At 38.9% G+C, this 20,533-nt stretch overlaps 1 protein-coding gene across 2 annotated transcripts in view; it reads left to right on the forward strand.

The window, feature by feature from the left end:
* b3gat1a (beta-1,3-glucuronyltransferase 1 (glucuronosyltransferase P) a) overlaps positions 1 to 20,533 on the forward strand; it is a 143,522-nt gene that overhangs the window by 44,995 nt on the left and 77,994 nt on the right. For both annotated transcript variants that reach the window (XM_079825043.1, XM_079825044.1), the window contains exon 2: positions 20,178 to 20,380. The gene's annotated coding sequence lies outside the window, so the exon portion shown is untranslated. The remainder of the gene's footprint in view (positions 1 to 20,177; positions 20,381 to 20,533) is intronic.

A 20,533-nucleotide genomic window follows, 5' to 3' on the forward strand; every position in this document is an offset into this window, starting at 1 on the left:
CGCGTTCTTTAACGGTCTGCCTGGAAACAAAGATGTTGAAGCCAAACCCTCTCATGGAAAAAGAAAGCCGTCGTGTTTACGTCTGTGATAATGAGCGTTTGTCAGGATCAACTAGACGCTGGATTTTCAAAAGTATGTGAAGTATGTAAAGTTTGCGGCATAGACTCTAATGCTGCGTTCACACCGAAAGTGAATAGAGCGTCTGGCGCAAGTGTTAAGTCAATGGAAAGGCACATTGATGCGCGTCTGGAGGTCCTGTGGCGCGATACACGCGTTTCGCACGGCGCAATGGACGCGATTCCGCCTCATTCGCGCATCCAGTTTGCGCGAATGACGCAAATTGGATGCGAATTGAGCGTCTTGTGCGAGTGGTGCTTTTTGTGCATTCACGCGTTTGAAGCGAATTCGCGTCTGATGCCCGAGTTGAAAAATCTGAACTCTGGCGTCAATTTGCGCCGCGTAAACCAATCAGGAGCCTGCTCGCTGCTGTCATGTGGTAAAGTGACGTGATGAGAAACCCTGCATAATTTAAAAATACTACTATTGTGTCACAAAATGAGGTTTTAAGACTTTTTCTGGTAAGAATGTAGTTGTTTAAAGCTCAAATCTGTGGTTTATTTATAAAGAGAGCGCCTATTTAAAAAACAATCTTGTGTTTGTGGAGTTGTGAGATCCAGGCTATCACCGGGTGCTCAGCGATCATTAACCCCGGCGAGAGCAGCCTTTCCTCGGTTAGTCCTTCTGACATTTGCCGCTGGCTCTGATGTCCTGTAGTGGTTCGTCTTGTGTGGATCTAAAGGGCGATCTTTTGAGTCATGAATCTATCATTTGTTGTCTGCCAAATCGTTTTGACTGAAGGCAAAGAGAAGTTTCATAACTTTACTTTTTAAGGATATTTAAATATACATGCAGTGAATATAATGTAGGAGTTGCCTGGACCACATTTGTGTGGCTATTAATGTTTAATATATATTTTTAATGAAAATGAAAAGAGGCAGAGTGGTGTTTTATGACATATTTCTCCTGGAGCGCCTTGAACGCACGTCTATTTCGCTTCAAACGCTCGATTTATACGCGCATCCAATTCACTGTGGACGCACGAATGGATTCAAAATGTTCACGCATCAAACTAGACGCGGTAGACGCGATTTTGACGCTCTATTCGCGTTTGGTGTGAACACAGCATAAGAGTCTAAGGCTGCGTGTCCACCAAAGCATTTTTAGCCGGCTGAAAACGCTAGGCGCTCTGCTGAAAAAACGTCTCGCTGTGGGCGCTTGAGAGCGTTTTGGCAGTTTTTTTCAGTTGAGACTCTTTTCTTGTTATGATACGGAATATCAGCGGAAGTTACTAGCATCTCATTTCACAAATAGTTTGTTTCTGTATTGATTCTATATGAAAATGCTGATACAATGTAAAGTATTTGCTCTGGCTCTTGTTTTAAAGCATTTTGGTCCGTTATTATACTGCTAGTTGTCATCTGTTGACGTTGTATAGTACAAGCAGAATGTGGCGGTTGGTCGGTGTTGTATTTGTCCCGCCCCTCCTCCACTGTGATTGGACAGCTGTGTGAAAAGTGACAGTGATGAGCGCTGCGTTTTACTCAAAGTTGAACATTCTTCAACTCTCGGCGACCAGTAAAAAAACACTGAACGCCAGCGTATGAAAAAACGGGTTGGTGGACACCGGAGTCGTCTAGGAGTTAAAACACACCAATTTGTTATTGTAGGGACATCAACGTTACATTTTCACACCCCTAAACATGACGCGGAACAAAACAAACTGTGATTGGTTGCTTTAAACATCAATCAGATGCCCTCTGGGCGGTCCTTGACCAATGAAAGCTGCTATGGAGTCCAGACCTTCTTCCCTTGTGGTGAGAAATTGCTCCTTTAGGACGGCGAGTGATCCCATTGGTTCAACTGACTTTTAATGGGAGCATATTTGGATACAGCCACATACTTCCAACTAGTCTTTTGCTAGCTAAGCAACAATCATTGAAATGAACGGTAATGATAAGGGATAGCTTTCTACAGGTATAATAGGCCTTGTTGAGCTAACCATCCAAGCCTTGACCTCCTGGTCTATTTTTGTAATCCTGTAAGGAGATTATACCATTTTTGTTGGAACAATCTTTGCTATCCCACAGGCTAATCTTCAGTCAAACAGCATGGACCTGATGTGAAATCTGAATAAAGAAAGTCAGTTGGTGGATGAGAGTACATCTGTAAAATAAACCTGTGGGAGAATAAACACGAATACATGATCACAGAAAGAGAGAGAAAGATCGCCTTTAGCAGAGTAACACAACCTAGTTAACATGACTGAAACACTTCATCCGAGGGACTCGGATCTCTCAGGAGAGAGAACCGCTTTCATTTTCGACTTCATAACATGAAGTGCCCTGACGGATGGGTGTCTTGTAAAGATCAGAGCTATGCTTTCTTAGGTTGGGAGAGTATAATGCACAAAGCAGCACGATACAGTGGTGCTCGTTTCTAACATACACAATTATGGAAGTGCCCAATGGCACAAAACCGCAACCTTCTCGGCTGTCAGAAAGCGCCTCTCTGCAGACTGCAGAAGTGGAGCATCACAGAGGCGAGAAGAAAAGAACAAAGTGACAGGGACGGTCTTATTTCCTAGGGTTTTTCGGGGAGCAGATGCAGGCAATCTCATTTAGTGTTGAACATGAGACGAGACGTGCCTCCCCCTCTCTCGCTCGCTTTCACTCTGGCTTTATCTCTCTCGCACATGCAAACTTGTTGGTGTCTGATCACGTGGGCTTTGCTTGAGTTGTAGAGAGCTGCCGCTCATCCGATGGTTACTGAGTGACAAAACCCTCGGCGGTAATTTCAGCGAAAAGCTTGGCAGCGTAGAGGAAGGACTGTGGCTGAATGCGATTGGCCCCCAGATGCCTCTTTTGGAAGATGGCAGGATAGGCAGCTTGAAAAATGCATTGAAATTTCGCATTGAGAGCGAGAAGGAACGAGTCGGAGTTGGAGAGAAACTGAATTTCCACAGGTGCGATTTTGGAGTTGGATCAATCTCAGAGCCTTCGGGCGCATATTTCAAGCCAAAATTGGTGTTGTGAATTAGCCAAACGAATGAGTTGTTCCTTGATTTTTGTGGACGTGCAGTCTGGAAGTCAGTATGTAGAGCTCACAAGACAGATGCAAAAATACACATACATTACTGCTCCAGTTCGGACACACCAGAGACCAAGGGAAACGCTTCTCATTTTCAGCATATTATTAAAGCCATAATCAACTGGGTATCACGGTCCTCCCCTTGTCCCTTATGTGGTTGTAATTACACTGACATGCAAGCAAAGTGATTTTCGCTCCCTGCTGAATGAACACCACCTCTTTAACCATCAGGTCGCTCAGGGAGCCACACGCAATTTCCATCCTCATTCAATTCAATTGCTGGAGCATGCAAATGGGATTTCTCATTGTTTGCTCGACTGCTCTAATAGTAGTTCTTATTTGCAGGACGTCACCCTATAACCACAATGCGTAATATGTAAATACATGAGGTCATGTCATATTTTTATATATTATACATTACTGGAATATGTGCTTCATTCATGACTGAGATAGTACTGCACTTTAGTGCTCTATCTTGGTATAATATCTCGACATTACTGAATCTCACTGATTTGATGGTATACTGAAGCCGTTACCAACTATTTTTATGGAAAAATTGTAAATATACTTGAAAAAAAATTATTATACAGTATATATAGTATATACATTATATTGTCCCTTCTATATTAAAATGTATGATTATTTTATGCAAGCCACATAAAACCCATAGGTTTCATATGAATATTCAATCACATTTATAAAATATATATAATCTCAGTTTTACACACTATTGATTAACACCAAATATTATTTGTGAAAAACATAAGGTGCTTAAAAAATCTTAATCAGGGTAATTTTAATAAAATGTATTTATTAAAGCTCAGCTAAATACATAAATTGTGATAATACAGTATTATAAATTCTATTCAAATATATATATATATATATATATATATATATATATATATATATATATATATATATATATATATATATATATATATATATATATATATATATATATATATATATATATATATATATATATATATATATATGAGGTGCTTAAAATTTTTTAATTAGGGTAATTTTTAATAAATGTTAAAATGTTAACGTTCAGCTAAATACATAAACTGTGATTATACAGAATATATAATTAGAAATTATATTGTCTAGATTATTTTATGCAAGCCACATAAAATCCATAGTTTTATATAAATATTAAATCACATTTATAATATATATATAATTAAAATTGATATTGTCTCTTCCATATTAAAATGTAATGATTCAAATGACTAGATAATTTTATGCAAGCCACAAAATAAATAAATAATGTAACCTAAAATTTCACACTAACACCAAATATTGTGGAAAAAAATAAAGGTGCATAAAAATATTTAAAATCTTATTTAGGGTTATTTTAATCAAATGTATTTGCTAAATATATAAAGTGCAATATACAGTACGCCTATTTAAAATTATAAATTCTATTGCCCCCCCCCCCCCCCCCCCCACATTAAAATGCATTCAGTAAAATGCACGACTAGATTATTTTATGCATGAATATTTTTATATAAACATTTTACACACATAAAATACATATGCATGTATAAAAATCTGAGCAGGTGCATTTATATAAATATTTATATGTGTAAAAAACCTAACACTCAAATACATTAACCTGGTAGTATATAAATGAATATACTTGACAATATTCAGCTACGTAACATTAAAGCGTGTCAAGTTAGTACACGAGAGACAGCATTCATTCCATTTGTGGAATATCTAGAGCATGTTCAGTGGGAGAGAGGTGAGTGTAGGTGTTCATGGGTAGGTGGAATAACCGCCCTTATCTATTTTTCTGCTCGGAGTTTGTTTGTACGTGCAAAGCCAGGCTATTTTAAAAGTTTAAAGTATGGAGTACTTCGTAAATGAGAGATGCAGCAAACCCAATTCTGTTTCATGCATTAGATTAGCATATATATTTTGTGCCTAACTGTGTTAAGGTATTTTTTACATAACTTCCAGTCTCTTCTCAGTTGCCCCACATTAAAAATGGAAATCTGAGCAGGGCTCCAGTACTTCACTGTTTTGGGTACTTCTGAGATTGGTTATGAGTGATGGCCAGTGCCCTGCTGAAAAACCCAGCGTTGGGTTGGTTTTGCATCATGGGATGCTGGTTTGCTCTAACCAGCATAAACAGCATTTTTTCAGTATGCAGGCAGTGTAGAGCCCGGGGCAGAACACAAGGAGAGAGGCAGGGTAAACAGAGCTGCTGTAAGCAACTTCAGCCAGGGCAGAAAATGAACCCGTGCTCCCCTTTTCCTGGGATTAATTGAATTCTTGCTGCCGTTAAAGTGACTCGGAGAGCTGAGTGACAGCTAGGAATGCGCTGAAGAGGTCTGGACTCTTCCTGTCTGTTGCGCTGACTGCGACGCTATCTCTCTTTGATGCGCGTTTCTTACGGAGGAAGTGCTGCAGTGGACTGTGAAAGCTGTTGCTTTAAATAGAGCCTTAAAAACTGCTTGACACGATTATCATTCCAAAAATAGAAACCCTCAAGACAGAACGTATATAAAGAAAAATCTCAATTGTTTCTTCTAGATCAATGATACTAAAATTTGATTTATAGTAGTGCTGTCAAATCAATTAATTGCATCTAACATAAAAGTTTGTTTATATATATATATATATATATATATATATATATATATATATATATATATATATATATATATATATATATATATATATATATATATATATACACATCAGGTTAGCCATAACATTATGACCACTGACAGGTGAAGTGAATAACACTGATGATCTCTTCATCACGGCACCTGTTAGTGGGTGGGATATATTAGGCAGCAAGTGAACATTTTGTCCTCAAAGTTGATGTGTTAGAAGCAGGAAAAATGGGCAAGCGTAAGGATTTGAGTGAGTTTGACAAGGGCCAAATTGTGACGGCTAGACGACTGGGTCAGAGCATCTCCAGAACTGCAGCTCTTGTGGGGTGTTCCCGGTCTGCAGTGGTCAGTCTCTATCAAAAGTGCTCCAAGGAAGGAACAGTGGAGAACCGGCGACAGGGTCATGGGCGGCCGAGGCTCATTGATGCACGTGGGGGCGAAGGCTGGCCCGTGTGGTCCAATCAAACAGACGAGCTACTGAAGCTCAAATTGCTCAGGAAGTTAATGCTGGTTCTGATAGAAAGGTGTCAGAATACACAACGTTCAGTCCTTCCAGAAAAATGGGGCTTTTTTTTGTGATTGTTGCGGGCAAAAATCCTTGATTATGCGGCACGTTTTCTTAAAAAATGCGATGGAAAATGCGGGATATTTATGCAATTTTATGCGATAAAATTGCAGGAACTTGCAAAAACGGCAGTTTAATGAAAAAGAGAAAAAAGCACTGTATCACAGAAAGTGCTGGGAATATTTAAGTTCTCATCTTGTTTTATTGAAGACCTTAATAAACACATGGCTCAAATTTACAAAACATTGAGTCAAATTGAGTTACAAAAATGGAGACAAGTTCTGTAGCTTTACAAAAGGAATATGCTACAACTTCTGATAAAATGAATAAATAACTTCCTGTTTTACAGAGGTAGCTATACAAAAACAGACGTTTGAGTGCTTCCAATGCACAAAGTGCAATCTCTTAAACTGGGTTAGTTCACCCAAAAATGAAAATTCTGTCATTAATGACTTCCCCTCATGTCGTTCGACACCCGTAAGATCTCCGTTCATCTTCGGACCACAAATGAAGATATTTTAGTTGAAATCTGATGGCTCTGAAAGGCCTCCATTGGCACAATTCACTGTACACTCTCAAGACCCATAAAAGGTACTAAAGACGTTGTTTCAAAGTCCATCTCACTACAGTGGTTCTACAATAACTTTATGAAGCAACGAGAATAGTTTTTGTGTGCAAAAAAAACAAAATAACGACTTATATAGTGATGACGATTTCAAAACACGGCCTCATGAAGCTTCGAAGCGTTATGAATCAGTGAGTCGAATCATGATTCGGATCGCGTGTCAAACTGCTGAAATACGTGACTTTGGCGATCCAAACCGCTGAATCGACTCACTGATCCATTACGCTGCAAAGCTTCATGATGCTGTTTTTTGAAATCGGTCAACACACCGGGAAACCGCTTTGCGCTGTCTTTTGCTGTTATTTTTGTTGGCAAATGGGAATTTGCGTGCTTCATCATGATTCCACCGATATCTATGGTTTCACCACGGGGTTTGCAGCTTTTCGATGACGTTCACGTCGGGTAATTACGTCACTTCAAAACGTTCCCATGGCAATAGGGGGAAATGGGAACTTCACCTCTTGACTCTTGTGTGAAGTAAACAAACATTTTTCAACTTTCTGCTAATATCTATGACTTTTTTGCAATGAAAATGCGGGGTTTATGAAATCATGTTAGCCCCGCATATTTTGCACGCGGAAATAGGCAATTTACGTGGCGAAAGTGCGGCGTATTTGAAAAAATGCGGCCCCCGCATAAATATGCGGACTTTGGCAGATTATGCATTAAATCATGCGATCATATAATCGCGTTTTTCTGGAGGGACTGAACGTTTGTTGTGTATGGGGCGGCATAGCCGCAGACCAGTCAGGGTGCCCATGCTGACCCCATGTCCACCGCCGAAAGAGCCAACAGTGAGAACTGGACCACGGAGCAATGGAAGAAGGTGACCTGATCTGATGCATCACGTGTTCATTTACATCACGTGGATGGCCGGGTGCATGTGCGTCTCTTACCTGGGGAACACATGGCACCAGGTGCACTATGGGAAGAAGGCAAGCCGGCGGAGGCAGTGATGCTTTGGGCAATGTTCTGCTGGGAAACCTTGGGTCCTGCCATCCATGTGGATGTTACTTTGACACGTACCACCAACCTAAGCATTGTTGCAGACCATGTAAACCCTATCATATAAATGGTATTCCCTGGTGGCTGTGGCTCTTTCAGCACATAATGCGCAGCCACAAAGCAAAAATGGTTCAGGAATGGTTTGAGGAGCACAACAATGAGTATGAGGGGTTGACTTGGATCTCAATCCAATCGAGCATCTGTGGGATGTGCTGAACAAACAAGTCCTTGCTGTATGTCAACATTTCTCTTTTAAATTGAATTCTTTGAGAAATATGTGAGACAAAGTTCTCCAAAACAGGTAAATAAATGGTGGTTGGTAAATAGTGCGTTAATAGAGCTAATCTTTTTTAGGTCACCTTCTTCAGTTGTGAGGCTTTGCAGTCATTTCTACATATAGGCTTAGATCAGACTGTCCTTCTAAATGTCCTTGAGAAGGTTTTGGCGATAACCTGCTTTTCTTGTCCACCTTTATTACCTGGTTATCCCGCATGGATCGGCATATCTATTTACACTGGACGAATGCACCTGTTCTATTCCACTGGCTTAACGTGAGCCATTCCTGTGGAAACCCTCGCACCAGATGATGTGCCAGAACTCATAACCTGACCAAGGATACTGCTTATATCCAGATAGAGCTGTTATCAGCATGCTTGCAGCCGGCAGGCTTTAGCGGACCTCTCTTTTTTTCCCCCATTTCAAAGGGGGTTTCCTTTAAAGGAAGCAAAGAGAAAGTTTCACAAGGATTAAACCTTAAACAGTCCCCCTAGCTGTGGATTAGGTCATATGCAGAGGGAAGAACACAAGACGGTGCTGAGACAGAGACATTTTAGCATTTGTATTACCAGTCGGATTTCTCGAATCTGGCGGTGAAGGTATTCAACAACGCGTCTAAGATGTTTCATACTGTTCATAAGGTGAAGGCTCCTTGGTCTCTGAGCAATGAAATATAATCTCAAAACAAAATACACTTCTGTGAGCAACATGAGTGCCTGAGAGAGCTTTTGGGTAGTTGTCCACTTCGTTCCACTGTTTTATAGCTTTGTGAAGAACAGAAAATAGTAACAATACTATCGGCTTAGATTCAACCGGAAGGAGGTCTAAAAAAAAATGAGTAGAGGATGCAAGGACACTTCTCATTCTTGCCACTCTAAGAGTCTAAAGAGCGACATGCCTAAACTAATTTAAAACATTTCCATGCTATTCAACGACTGAGTCCACGCTAACTGTGCCCATTTAACACAAACTACATTAACACTGACATCATTAACACAAAATCATATTAAATAATGAGTATCACAGTTATTATTCACAGATTCTACATCTTCTTCAGAAATGCTTATCTGACGGAAGAACTGCAGCAAATAAGGCACGATAAAGCTGTCTTTGAAACTATTGTAAAAAAAAAAAACTCATTCCAGTATAGTTCTTAAAGGTGCAGTGTGTAATATTTATGAGGATCTATTGACAGAAATGCAATATAATATACATAACTATGTTTTCAGTGGATATAAAGACCTTACATAATGAACCGTTATGTTTTTATTACCTTAAAATGAGCCATTTCTATCTACACACACACCGCTGGTCCCCTTACAGTGAAGTCACCATTTTGCACCATCATGTTTCTACAGTGGCCCTAAATGGACAAACTTCTCTACAAAGCGCTAGTCACTCTCTGCTGTCTCAGATGACGATATCTTTGTCCTGTGTCAGTCACCGTAGCTTCTCTATGTGCTCCGAAAGGGAGGGGTAAGCAGTGCGTGATTGCAATTCACAACCTCACCACTAGATGCCGCTAAAATTCACACACTGCACCTTTAAATATGCAGTTTGACATGACATTATTCTAGTCCTCATTATTGCTTGGACACAACTGACAGTACCACACAGATACTACAGCCGTGAATCATTATCATTAGCTTTTGCTGTTTTAAGGCCTTAAACCTCTGGTACTGTTCGAGTGATGCTTAAAAAAAAATTTTTTGTTTTTTATTTCATTGAAATGATTGTACTATATTTTAGTTCGATAATATTTTTTATTTAATATTTTGGATTTTTAAATGGACTGCATTTATATAGCGCTTTTAACAGACCAATGGCCTTCCAAAGCGCTTTACACATTGCCTCACATTCACCCATTCACACACCGACGGCGGTGTCAAACCATGCAAGGCGCCATCCAGCTCGTCGGGAGCAGCTGGGGTTAGGTGTCTTGCTCATGGACACCTCGACACTTGGTCCGGTGGAACCGGGGATCGAACCACCAACCTTCCGGTTTGTAGCCAACCTACATGAACCACTGAGCCACTGCCGATTTTTAGGGGATTTTATAATACTAAATTATATTTATGCAGTAGTTTTAATCAATTTTCTCTTCCTTCCTTTTGCATTGTGGTCTGAACTGTTTAAATTTAATTTCTATGTGTTTTTTAGTAAGGTTTGTACAGCACAGTGGTCAACTACTGTTGTTTTTATTGTGCTTTATAAATACATTTTGATTTGATTTATTAACTTTTTGAGCATAGACCTGGAAATGAAATATACGACTTAAACGGTCATAAATCTTGAATGCTTTGGAGCACAGACTTTGGTCTCTTTTTAAAGAAGACACTTGGCAGATTATTGCTTAAGTGAAAAAAGTAAAAAAAATCAAAAAATTAAATTAACTTTAAAAAAGTTATACAATTTTACATTGAATTGTTATGAAAAATGCAGATTTCTTTTTCTATTTTTATATGAAATATATATTTTCCAAAACATATATTTTGTTTCCAAAGCACATATTTTCCAAAACATTTTATTGTTAAACTGTGAGAAAATCAAAGCCATAAATCTAAACAAGCTGTGTTCCAAATTTGAGGTTGATAACTCAAAAAATTAGCTTTCAGTAAGATTTGATTTAGGTGCAATACCAAACGTTTCTACTAGATGAAATTCATCTTCCATTAATTTCCAATGCCGTCATTTTTGACCGCAAACAATACAAGTGTGACTATCATACACATGTGTATGTGTGCGTGTGTGTGTGTGTGTGTGTGTTCACACAGCAAGTGCCAAAAACCTTTATCAAGTTTCGCACCATTTCGATGAAGTAAAAATTCAAAAAAAAAAAAATTTGGTCTATAATATAATTAATATAATAATATAATTAATCTAATATAATATAATATAATATAATATAATATAATATAATATAATATAATATAATATAATATAATATAATATAATTAATATAATATAATATAATATAATATAATATAATATAATATAATATAATATAATATAATATAATATAATATAATATAATATAATATAATATAATATAATATAATTAATATAATATAATAAATATAATATAAATAATATAATATAATATAATATAATATAATATAATATAATAATAGAATAGAATAGAATTAATAGAATAGAATAAATATAATATAATATAATATAATATAATATAATATATAATTTAATATCATTAATTAATATAATATAATATATAATGTAATGTAATTAATATAATATAATAAATTAATGAATATGAGGTTTGTAAGGCTGCATTTACTTGATCAAAAATACAGTAAAAAAAAGTAATATTGTGAAATGCTGTTACAATTTTAAATAACTGTCATATATTTTAATATATTTTCAAATGTAATTTATTCCTATGATCAAAGCTGAATTTTCAGCATCATTACTCCAGTCTTCAGTGTCACATGATCCTTCAGAAATCATTCAGATATGATGATTTTCTGCTCAAGAAACATTAATGATTATTATTAATGTTGAAAACTGCTCAATATTGTTGTGGAATCCAAGATTAATTTCTTTGATTAGAAAGTTGATGAGCATTTATTTGAAATAGTAATCTTTTGTAACATTATAAATATCTTTACTGTCACTTTTAGTTAACAATTGTTTATATTTAATTATAGTAAAACCTTGAAAATAATATAAAATGATATAAACACATTTCTATACCACACTGAGTGATTAGTTACAAAGTATCAGAGTGAGGTTTTATGGCATGAGTTTCACATTTTTTGCTCTTTTTATTTCTCCCAATAGTCACTTCCAAAACTTTATAGAGAGAAGTTAGGAACTTGGCCAGAAGTGAATTATTGATGTGGGCTACTGACTACAGAATAAAGAAGCATTTGCTTCGTGTGGGTTTGCCTGAATTAATCATAACATGAGACTAAGATGGGGGATGAATTCTCTTTCTTTACAAAACCCACCAATTTTCCTGTAAATGACAGATGTCTTCTTGCAAACCTGGACCCAGCCATTATCAACAGCATCAGTTTACCGTGCACATCAAACATTCAGCAGACGGTCTATTGTCTGTACTGCGTTCTTGCATTTTCCGCCTACAGTGTAAAACAAGCGCAACATGCAATTTTGACATCAGCATTCCCAACGTCTCTGTCGACAGTAATGTTTGAAGGAACCATCGCCAGAGTTAATTGACCCATGATTTGTAATGTAATGGAACTTGATGACAGACTGGATCTGCAGTGTTTAACTGCAACATTTCAAATATTTATATAGGATTACACTATGAATCACACACTAACATATGTTCAAATCTTGAACAAAGGAAGTAAACTTCACTACATACCCCTCCATACTAGCCATAGCTATAGTTTCCATGGAGACATACTGTCTGTATAAGGCCTGTACATTTCCGACATGCAGATGTGTGCAGTGGTCCAAGAGCAATAGAGCTTCATTGAGATATTAGGGTTGACATTTCTTGCTGCCAAACACAATGTCAAGCCCCTTTCCCACTGGATTTATGGTGTGGTTGATGTGGTAAGTAGCGTTGACTGCGGGGTGGAGTGGGGGCTGTATGAATACACTGCAACAGAAAGCAATGGACTGTTGATTCATCCCCCGTGTCTGTGGGCTTGCACACTTGATCAATACTAATCCCCTCATCCGTCACAGGTCACGTCCAGTTGTACATCTCTCACTGTCAGCACATGAGTGCGCATGAAGTGATTCTCAGGACACTGGTTTAACAGTCCTCCGGGATGGGCTGCTATATTAACTTCAGTTTTCTGTACATTCACATTACACTCAGGGAGCTTGGTGTTTTAGATTTAGACTTGGCTTGCATATTGCTTAACTTAAAATGCAAAACTCTTAATAAAGCATAAAAATACATAAGATGGCGTGCTGCGTAACACGAGAATGAACCTCATTGGTTCTTGCTGAAGCTCAAACGTGCTGCGTAACACGAGAATGAACCTCATTGGTTCTTGAGGAAGCTCAAACATGATGTGAAACACAAGAATGAACCTCATTGGTTCTTGCTGAAGCTCAAACGTGCTGCGTAACACGAGAATGAACCTCATTGGTTCTTGCTGAAGCTCAAACGTGCTGCGTAACACAAGAATGAACCTCATTGGTTCTTGAGGAAGCTCAAACATGATGTGAAACACAAGAATGAACCTCATTGGTTCTCGCTGAAGCTCAAACGTGCTGCGTAACACGAGAATGAACTTCATTGGTTCTTGAGGAAGCTCAAATGTGCTGCGTAAGATGAGAATGAACCTCATTGGTTCTTGAGGAAGCTCAAATGTGCTGCGTAAGATGAGAATGAACCTCATTGGTTCTTGTTGAAGCTCAAACGTGCTGCGTAACATGAGAATGAACTTCATTGGTTCTTGAGGAAGCTCAAATGTGCTGCGTAAGATGAGAATGAACCTCATTGGTTCTTGAGGAAGCTCAAATGTGCTGCGTAAGATGAGAATGAACCTCATTGGTTCTTGCTGAAGCTCAAACGTGATGCGTAACACAAGAATGAACCTCATTGGTTCTTGAGGAAGCTCAAATGTGCTGCGTAAGATGAGAATGAACCTCATTGGTTCTTGCTGAAGCTCAAACATGATGTGTAACACAAGAATGAACCTCATTGGTTCTTGAGGAAGCTCAAACATGATGTGTAACACAAGAATGAACCTCATTGGTTCTTGAGGAAGCTCAAATGTGCTGAGTAACACTAGAATGAACCTCATTGGTTCTTGCTGAAGCTCAAACATGATGTGTAACACAAGAATGAACCTCATTGGTTCTTGAGGAAGCTCAAATGTGCTGCGTAAGATGAGAATGAACCTCATTGGTTCTTGTTGAAGCTCAAACGTGCTGCGTAACACGAGAATGAACCTCATTGGTTCTTGTTGAAGCTCAAACGTGCTGCGTAACATGAGAATGAACCTCATTGGTTCTTGAGGAAGCTCAAATGTGCTGCGTAAGATGAGAATGAACCTCATTGGTTCTTGCTGAAGCTCAAACGTGATGCGTAACACAAGAATGAACCTCATTGGTTCTTGAGGAAGCTCAAATGTGCTGCGTAAGATGAGAATGAACCTCATTGGTTCTTGCTGAAGCTCAAACATGATGTGTAACACAAGAATGAACCTCATTGGTTCTTGAGGAAGCTCAAACATGATGTGTAACACAAGAATGAACCTCATTGGTTCTTGAGGAAGCTCAAACATGATGTGTAACACAAGAATGAACCTCATTGGTTCTTGAGGAAGCTCAAATGTGCTGAGTAACACTAGAATGAACCTCATTGGTTCTTGCTGAAGCTCAAACATGATGTGTAACACAAGAATGAACCTCATTGGTTCTTGAGGAAGCTCAAACATGATGTGTAACACAAGAATGAACCTCATTGGTTCTTGAGGAAGCTCAAATGTGCTGCGTAAGATGAGAATGAACCTCATTGGTTCTTGCTGAAGCTCAAACGTGATGCGTAACATGAGAAGGAACCTCATTGGTTCTTGAGGAAGCTCAAATGTGCTGTGTTACACGAGAATTAACCTCATTGGTTCTCGCTGAAGCTCAAACAGGATGTGTAACACAAGAATGAACCTCATTGGTTCTTGAGGAAGCTCAAATGTGCTGTGTTACACGAGAATTAACCTCATTGGTTCTTGCTGAAGCTCAAACGTGCTGTGTAACACAAGAATGAACCTCATTGGTTCTCGCTGAAGCTTTAACATGATGTCAAACACAAGAATGAACCTCATTGGTTCTCGCACGTCAAGTGAACATGACTGTTTACCACAACTGATGTGTGAGCTGATGAATGTTTATGTGAATAAAAGCCTAAATTAAATCTGTTCATCATATTAAGTGATTGTGTCTCTTCAAACTATTTGGACTAAACTGCTCAATTCAGAAGGATTAGTTTTAAGATCTCTTTATGAACTTTCTGAAGCGACAGTGGTAGTTGCGTAGCTGTCATTGTCAAATTTTTCATCAAAAATATCTTCATTTGTGTTCTGAAGATAAAAGGAAGACTTACGGGTTTGGAACGACATGAAGGCGAGTGATTAAGACATTTTAAGATTTTTTTTTAGGATCTGCGGACACCACCTAGCCTAAATTTAAATGTGTGACATCTTGACTTAGAAAAGTCATGCAAATGTACAATGGGAGTCAAAAAGCACGACAAGCACAGCTATATACAGTAAGAATTTGGCCTAACGATGGCGTTATACATAGCATAATCATTTTTAAACAGACTTCATGACAGGAGCATGCATATAGTATGAAAAAATATAGTATAAAGTCTGTTGACTAAGTTCTGGAACAAGAAGCAAACTGCACTTTTGCTACTTGCTATGATCTAGAGAGCATTTGATTGGACAAAAATATCTGGTGCAACATTTTAGAGTTTACTAGCATACAGATGGCCTTCAAGCTTAAGGTTATGGACGAAAAAAGTAAATCAAAATTTTATAGGATTTTTAAAAAACATTAAAACTAAGAATTCTATAGAGTACTAAACTCAATTTGTTTTAAGTTCCATTATTAGAATGGATCGTGGTGATAACTTGTACACCTCAGTTGTGGTCCTGTCAATAACCTGTTAAAGGAAATTAATTCCCCTCAGTCTCTTTTGATCAGTGGATAGACGTGTGGTTTTGCTTATTACACTCAATCGATACACAGCTCAAGGCAAGATGCATAACTTTCTTAACTGACACAGGATTCGTTCTCACCTTCATCAATAATGGATAGAAATGGACAGCATCAAATAAGATCTCAGATTTTAGCAGCGATTCGGCCTCCAACAAAAAGTACAGGCAACAGCAGGAAGAAAAACTCCACCTTTGTTCCCTTGAAGCTGGTTTTAGAGGAAACTCTATTTATAATGCAGGCGTGTGTCAAAGCGATTTAAGTGTGTGGGAAGTTTGTTTTTTTCTCTGTGCCAGAAGTAAAAAAAAAATGGTTTGCAATGGACTCTCTGCAAATGTAAGATGTTCATGTTAAAGGGATATTTTACCCAAAAATGTTAATTACCCCATGATTTACTCACCCTCAAGCCATCCTAGGTGTGTATGACATTCTTCTTCATCCTTTTTTCGTAAGTTGAATACAGAAGGCGGTCTGGTGGAAGCTAGATATTAGACTTTATAACGTGTTAAATATGGATATTTTTCTTACACAAACCCGTCGCTTCGCTTCAGAAGGCCTTTATTAATCCTCTGGAGCACTTTTATAATGGATGGATGCACTTTTTTGGGCTTCAAATTTTGGGCTGCCATTCACTGCCATTGTAAAGCTTGGATTAGCCATGTGTAACGGAGGCCAGCTAGTAGTCGCAGTGCGAGTAAACCTCACTCCTCTGATCTCAAGAGGCGCTCTAGTGACTGACACTAGTGGTTGCAGCCTTTAGCCTCCTTGCTAGAGCGTCCGACTCTCATGCCGGTGGACCCAGGTTCGAGCCCCGCTTGGAGCGGCCAGGTAGGAACATGAGGGATTACACCAGGACATTTTTTAATATAACTCTATATTTGTCTGAAAGAAGAACGTCATATACACCTAGGATGGCTTGACGGTGAGTAAATCATGGGGTCATTTTCATTTTTGGATGAACTTTTTTTTACATACCTTAAAGGGTAGCTAAACCCCTGCTCAGAGCTTAACCCACCCACTGGCAATTTTTAAAGAATGCTGGAAAAGTGGGCAGAGCCCAGCGGAGACAGAGGGGACGAACCGAGGGCGGGGCTGAGCGGAGGGCGTGCACCTGAGACCCGCAGTGACGGGTTGATTGACAGCTGTCTGACTCGCGAGTCGCAAAGATGGAGAATGACTGGAGTGACACCAGCTTTGCAACAGAGCGGTCATTCTCCTACCTTCACCTGAAGTGGAGAAGGGTGAAAGGTCTGCAGACACAAACCCGGAGCCTTATCAATGCGAGCCACTGCTCAAACTGCGTTAACTCCCGATGCAGACGATGAAGCAGCAGCGCAAGAGAACTGACCTAATCTATGAACAGTCAAATCCTTACACTGAATGCCACTAAAAATAGATCAGATATCTGATATACATACGATGTATTTTCATTCAAATTAACAGAATCAATAAGTTCAGACCTAAAAGCCTATTATAAACGGATTTCCTCAAATAAGTTAGACTATATACGCCAGCACGTTACGGTATTGTAGTTCGTTACCGAGGCAACCACTTGCGTGTTAGGGTTTGAAAGTGCGTCTCATGTATGAAAATGATCTGTACACATGACGGGCAGCAGTAATATCGCAAGAAAAGTCTGACGTGTACTGACAACTGCATTATTTAACCGTATTTTCTTCATTACAATGTTAAAGCAAGTGTCAAGTGAGTTTCATTCATAATGTTTCTACTTCATGTAACATGACAGTTCATACTGGAGTGAAGCCGTTCTCATCATGTGATTGGGGAAAACATTTCTGAGGGCGTGGTGAGCTCGTGTCAGGGGCGCGGATAGTGAGCCGTTGGAGGCACCATCCTACGTCACGATGTACCACAACGTCCAATAGGAAAATTCAACTGCAGTAGCCACCGTTCAACCTTAAGAGGGCAGCACTTTGGCGGTTTTACACAATATTTTATAGATTTAAAACACTTTATACCCAAATGTCAAAACATTTACTCGAATCAATGAACAGCATTAATAAAGCCCCAGTATTACAGATCATTAACTAAAAAAAGTTGGTTTAGGGTTTAGTTACCCTTTAATAGTTCCTGTATGAAAAATAGCCTACATCCTGATATTGATTACATTGCCTAAACCAGGGGGTTTTCAAACTGGTTCTAAGAAGGTTCTAAGGGGTCCCCAGGAAATGTCAGAGATTAAAAAAATAAGCAAAAATGGTTAAAGTCTACCAAACATTCTAACCGTTTCATTTCTAAATGTTTTTCTCTCCTTTCTTTCCAGAATTGTATGTTTGCTTTGTATCTTTCTAATGAGTTTTTCTCACTATAGTTGCTCTCCGGGGTTGTAAGGCGTTGTTCTTAACACAGTACGTGAGCTGCTTACATACATTTATTGTGAAAGTTGCTTATACAAATAATTTTTCATTGAAAAATCTTCAGGTTTAACATCCAACATTAAGTATAGCCAATTTAAGTTTGGAAACAGTATGTTGTATTTATAATGTCAAACTTACTATTTATCTAACAGTGTAAATGTTTTTTCATACATAAAAATATATAGACAGTTTCAACGGCAACAACATAAACAAACGTTACTGCGCACGCACGCTTTTGTGGCCCAAACGTAACTTCCGGTAGACGTCCGCAAAGAATCAACAACAACAGAGGCTGCGTTATCTTTCTTATGCGCTATCATCTTTCATTTAAATTGGGCAGCATTGTCTTAATATACATGTTTCTATTGTTTCAGCATATTTATTATAAATAATCTCCCATTTCTGTCTGCAATATAGAGTGGGGGAAACGCCCCCCTTAAAGGGTTAGTTCACCCAAAAAATGTTCATTCCAAAGATGAACGAAGGTCTTACAGGTTTGGAATGACATGAGGGAGAGTAATAATGACAGAAAAAAAAAATTTGGGTGAACTAACCCTTTAAAGACCGTGTAATGCCGTTTTCCGTACAGTAGCCTATCTATAAATGCTTGCGCGCTTGCCTTCAATCATGCAATGCATCGGAACAACATGTTTCTTTGTTTCATAACATAAGATTAATGTTGGGAAAGTTAACTTGCAGATAAAGTACCCTATTTGAGATCGATTGTATATGAATGCATTACAAAAAATCCCGTGCTCTATGGGCACTGCCATTAATAGGACAACGCGAAAGTTGTTTTGCGCTCCGTGATAAAGGCACATTTAAATATTTTGCGGGAAACATAAATCCGATCAGTTATCCAGATGACGACCACTTGATGTGAACAAATCAACTCGCCGTGTCCTGATTGACTGACGATCACGGTGCTCGCATGTTAATGCCAAGTGTAAACGCAGCCAGGATAAGTTACCTCTAGAGTAGATTATTTCTGATAACAAGCAAAATAAATAACAAGTAAATTACATTAGACATACAGTCTAAATTACATTAGACGCTGCTCTCGTATGAATGGATATTTATGAAGCATTTAAGGCTTTTTGGTCGCGCACACTGTTTTTGCGCTGGTGTCATATTCTATCTGCCTGATCGTTAATATTTATATCATATTATCCAAGAATAGTACGTCAAAAATGTGTTTCTACTGAGTAGTGCGTCATACTATCCCCTTGCCAGACCGATAAACAAACACAGACCGGAAGTTGTGAGATGGTGGTCCAGTGGGTTAAACAATGGAACTGATACGCAGAAGGTTGCTGGTTCGATCCCAGCGGTCACCACCAGTGTGTCTTTGAGCAAAGCACTTTACTCCATGTTGCTCCAGGGGGATTGTCCCTGTAATAAGGGCACCGTAATAAAACAAACAAACAAACAAAAGTTTGGATAAAAGCGTCTGCCAAATGCATAAATGTAAATGTAAGTTAACTTCGGGCCAGGCGCATAACCGTGGCAACACGCGTGCGTCCGATGAAACCGTCTATAGATGGATTTTAGGAAGGGGGTCCCTCATAAAAGGTTCGTCATATTCGGGGGTCCTTGGCATCATAAAGTTTGAAAACCCCTGGACTAAACAAACAGAGCCGCTTTCATCATCTGCAATCAGACTCCGATTTAAACTTGGTACGGGTCCAGTGTGAACACACAACCTACAGTCAACATTTATATTTATATTTCCCACCATAAATGATCTCCAGTAATGAATGACGCCTACTCCAACCCTGCCCTCCCCTCGTCCCCTGCCTCTCAATGCCCGCCTTTGTCTGAGGATGAGAATGAGCCATTCTCTCTCTCTCTCTCACAGATGACCCCTCTTGTCTCCACAGCCGCCTGCTGAGGACGTGACTGCCCACGTGGTCTGGATGCCAGCAGCTGCCTCTCAGAGCCCCTGACGGCCCCTGGCAATCCGAGAAACACATCCTCATCCTCCGTTTCCACGCTCTCGACCCCCCGGTCTGCGAGGATTATTGAGTCTCGGGATTACTGAAGTGTCCACTTTGGCCGCGGGAGAAAGGGCAAACTATTACTTGTGAGTATCCTCAGCTGCTCCAAGCCTCGGCTCTGCCTGTGCAATTACAGTCATTATGGGCTTTTGTGCTTACTTGGTGGAAAAGAAAATGCAGGGAAGACTTTATTAGAGCAAATGAAATGCTTCATCAAACATTATTGGCCATTACTTTAA

Source organism: Gobio gobio (genome assembly GCF_949357685.1).
Source record: "Gobio gobio genome assembly, chromosome: 9".
NCBI lineage: Eukaryota > Metazoa > Chordata > Actinopteri > Cypriniformes > Gobionidae > Gobio > Gobio gobio.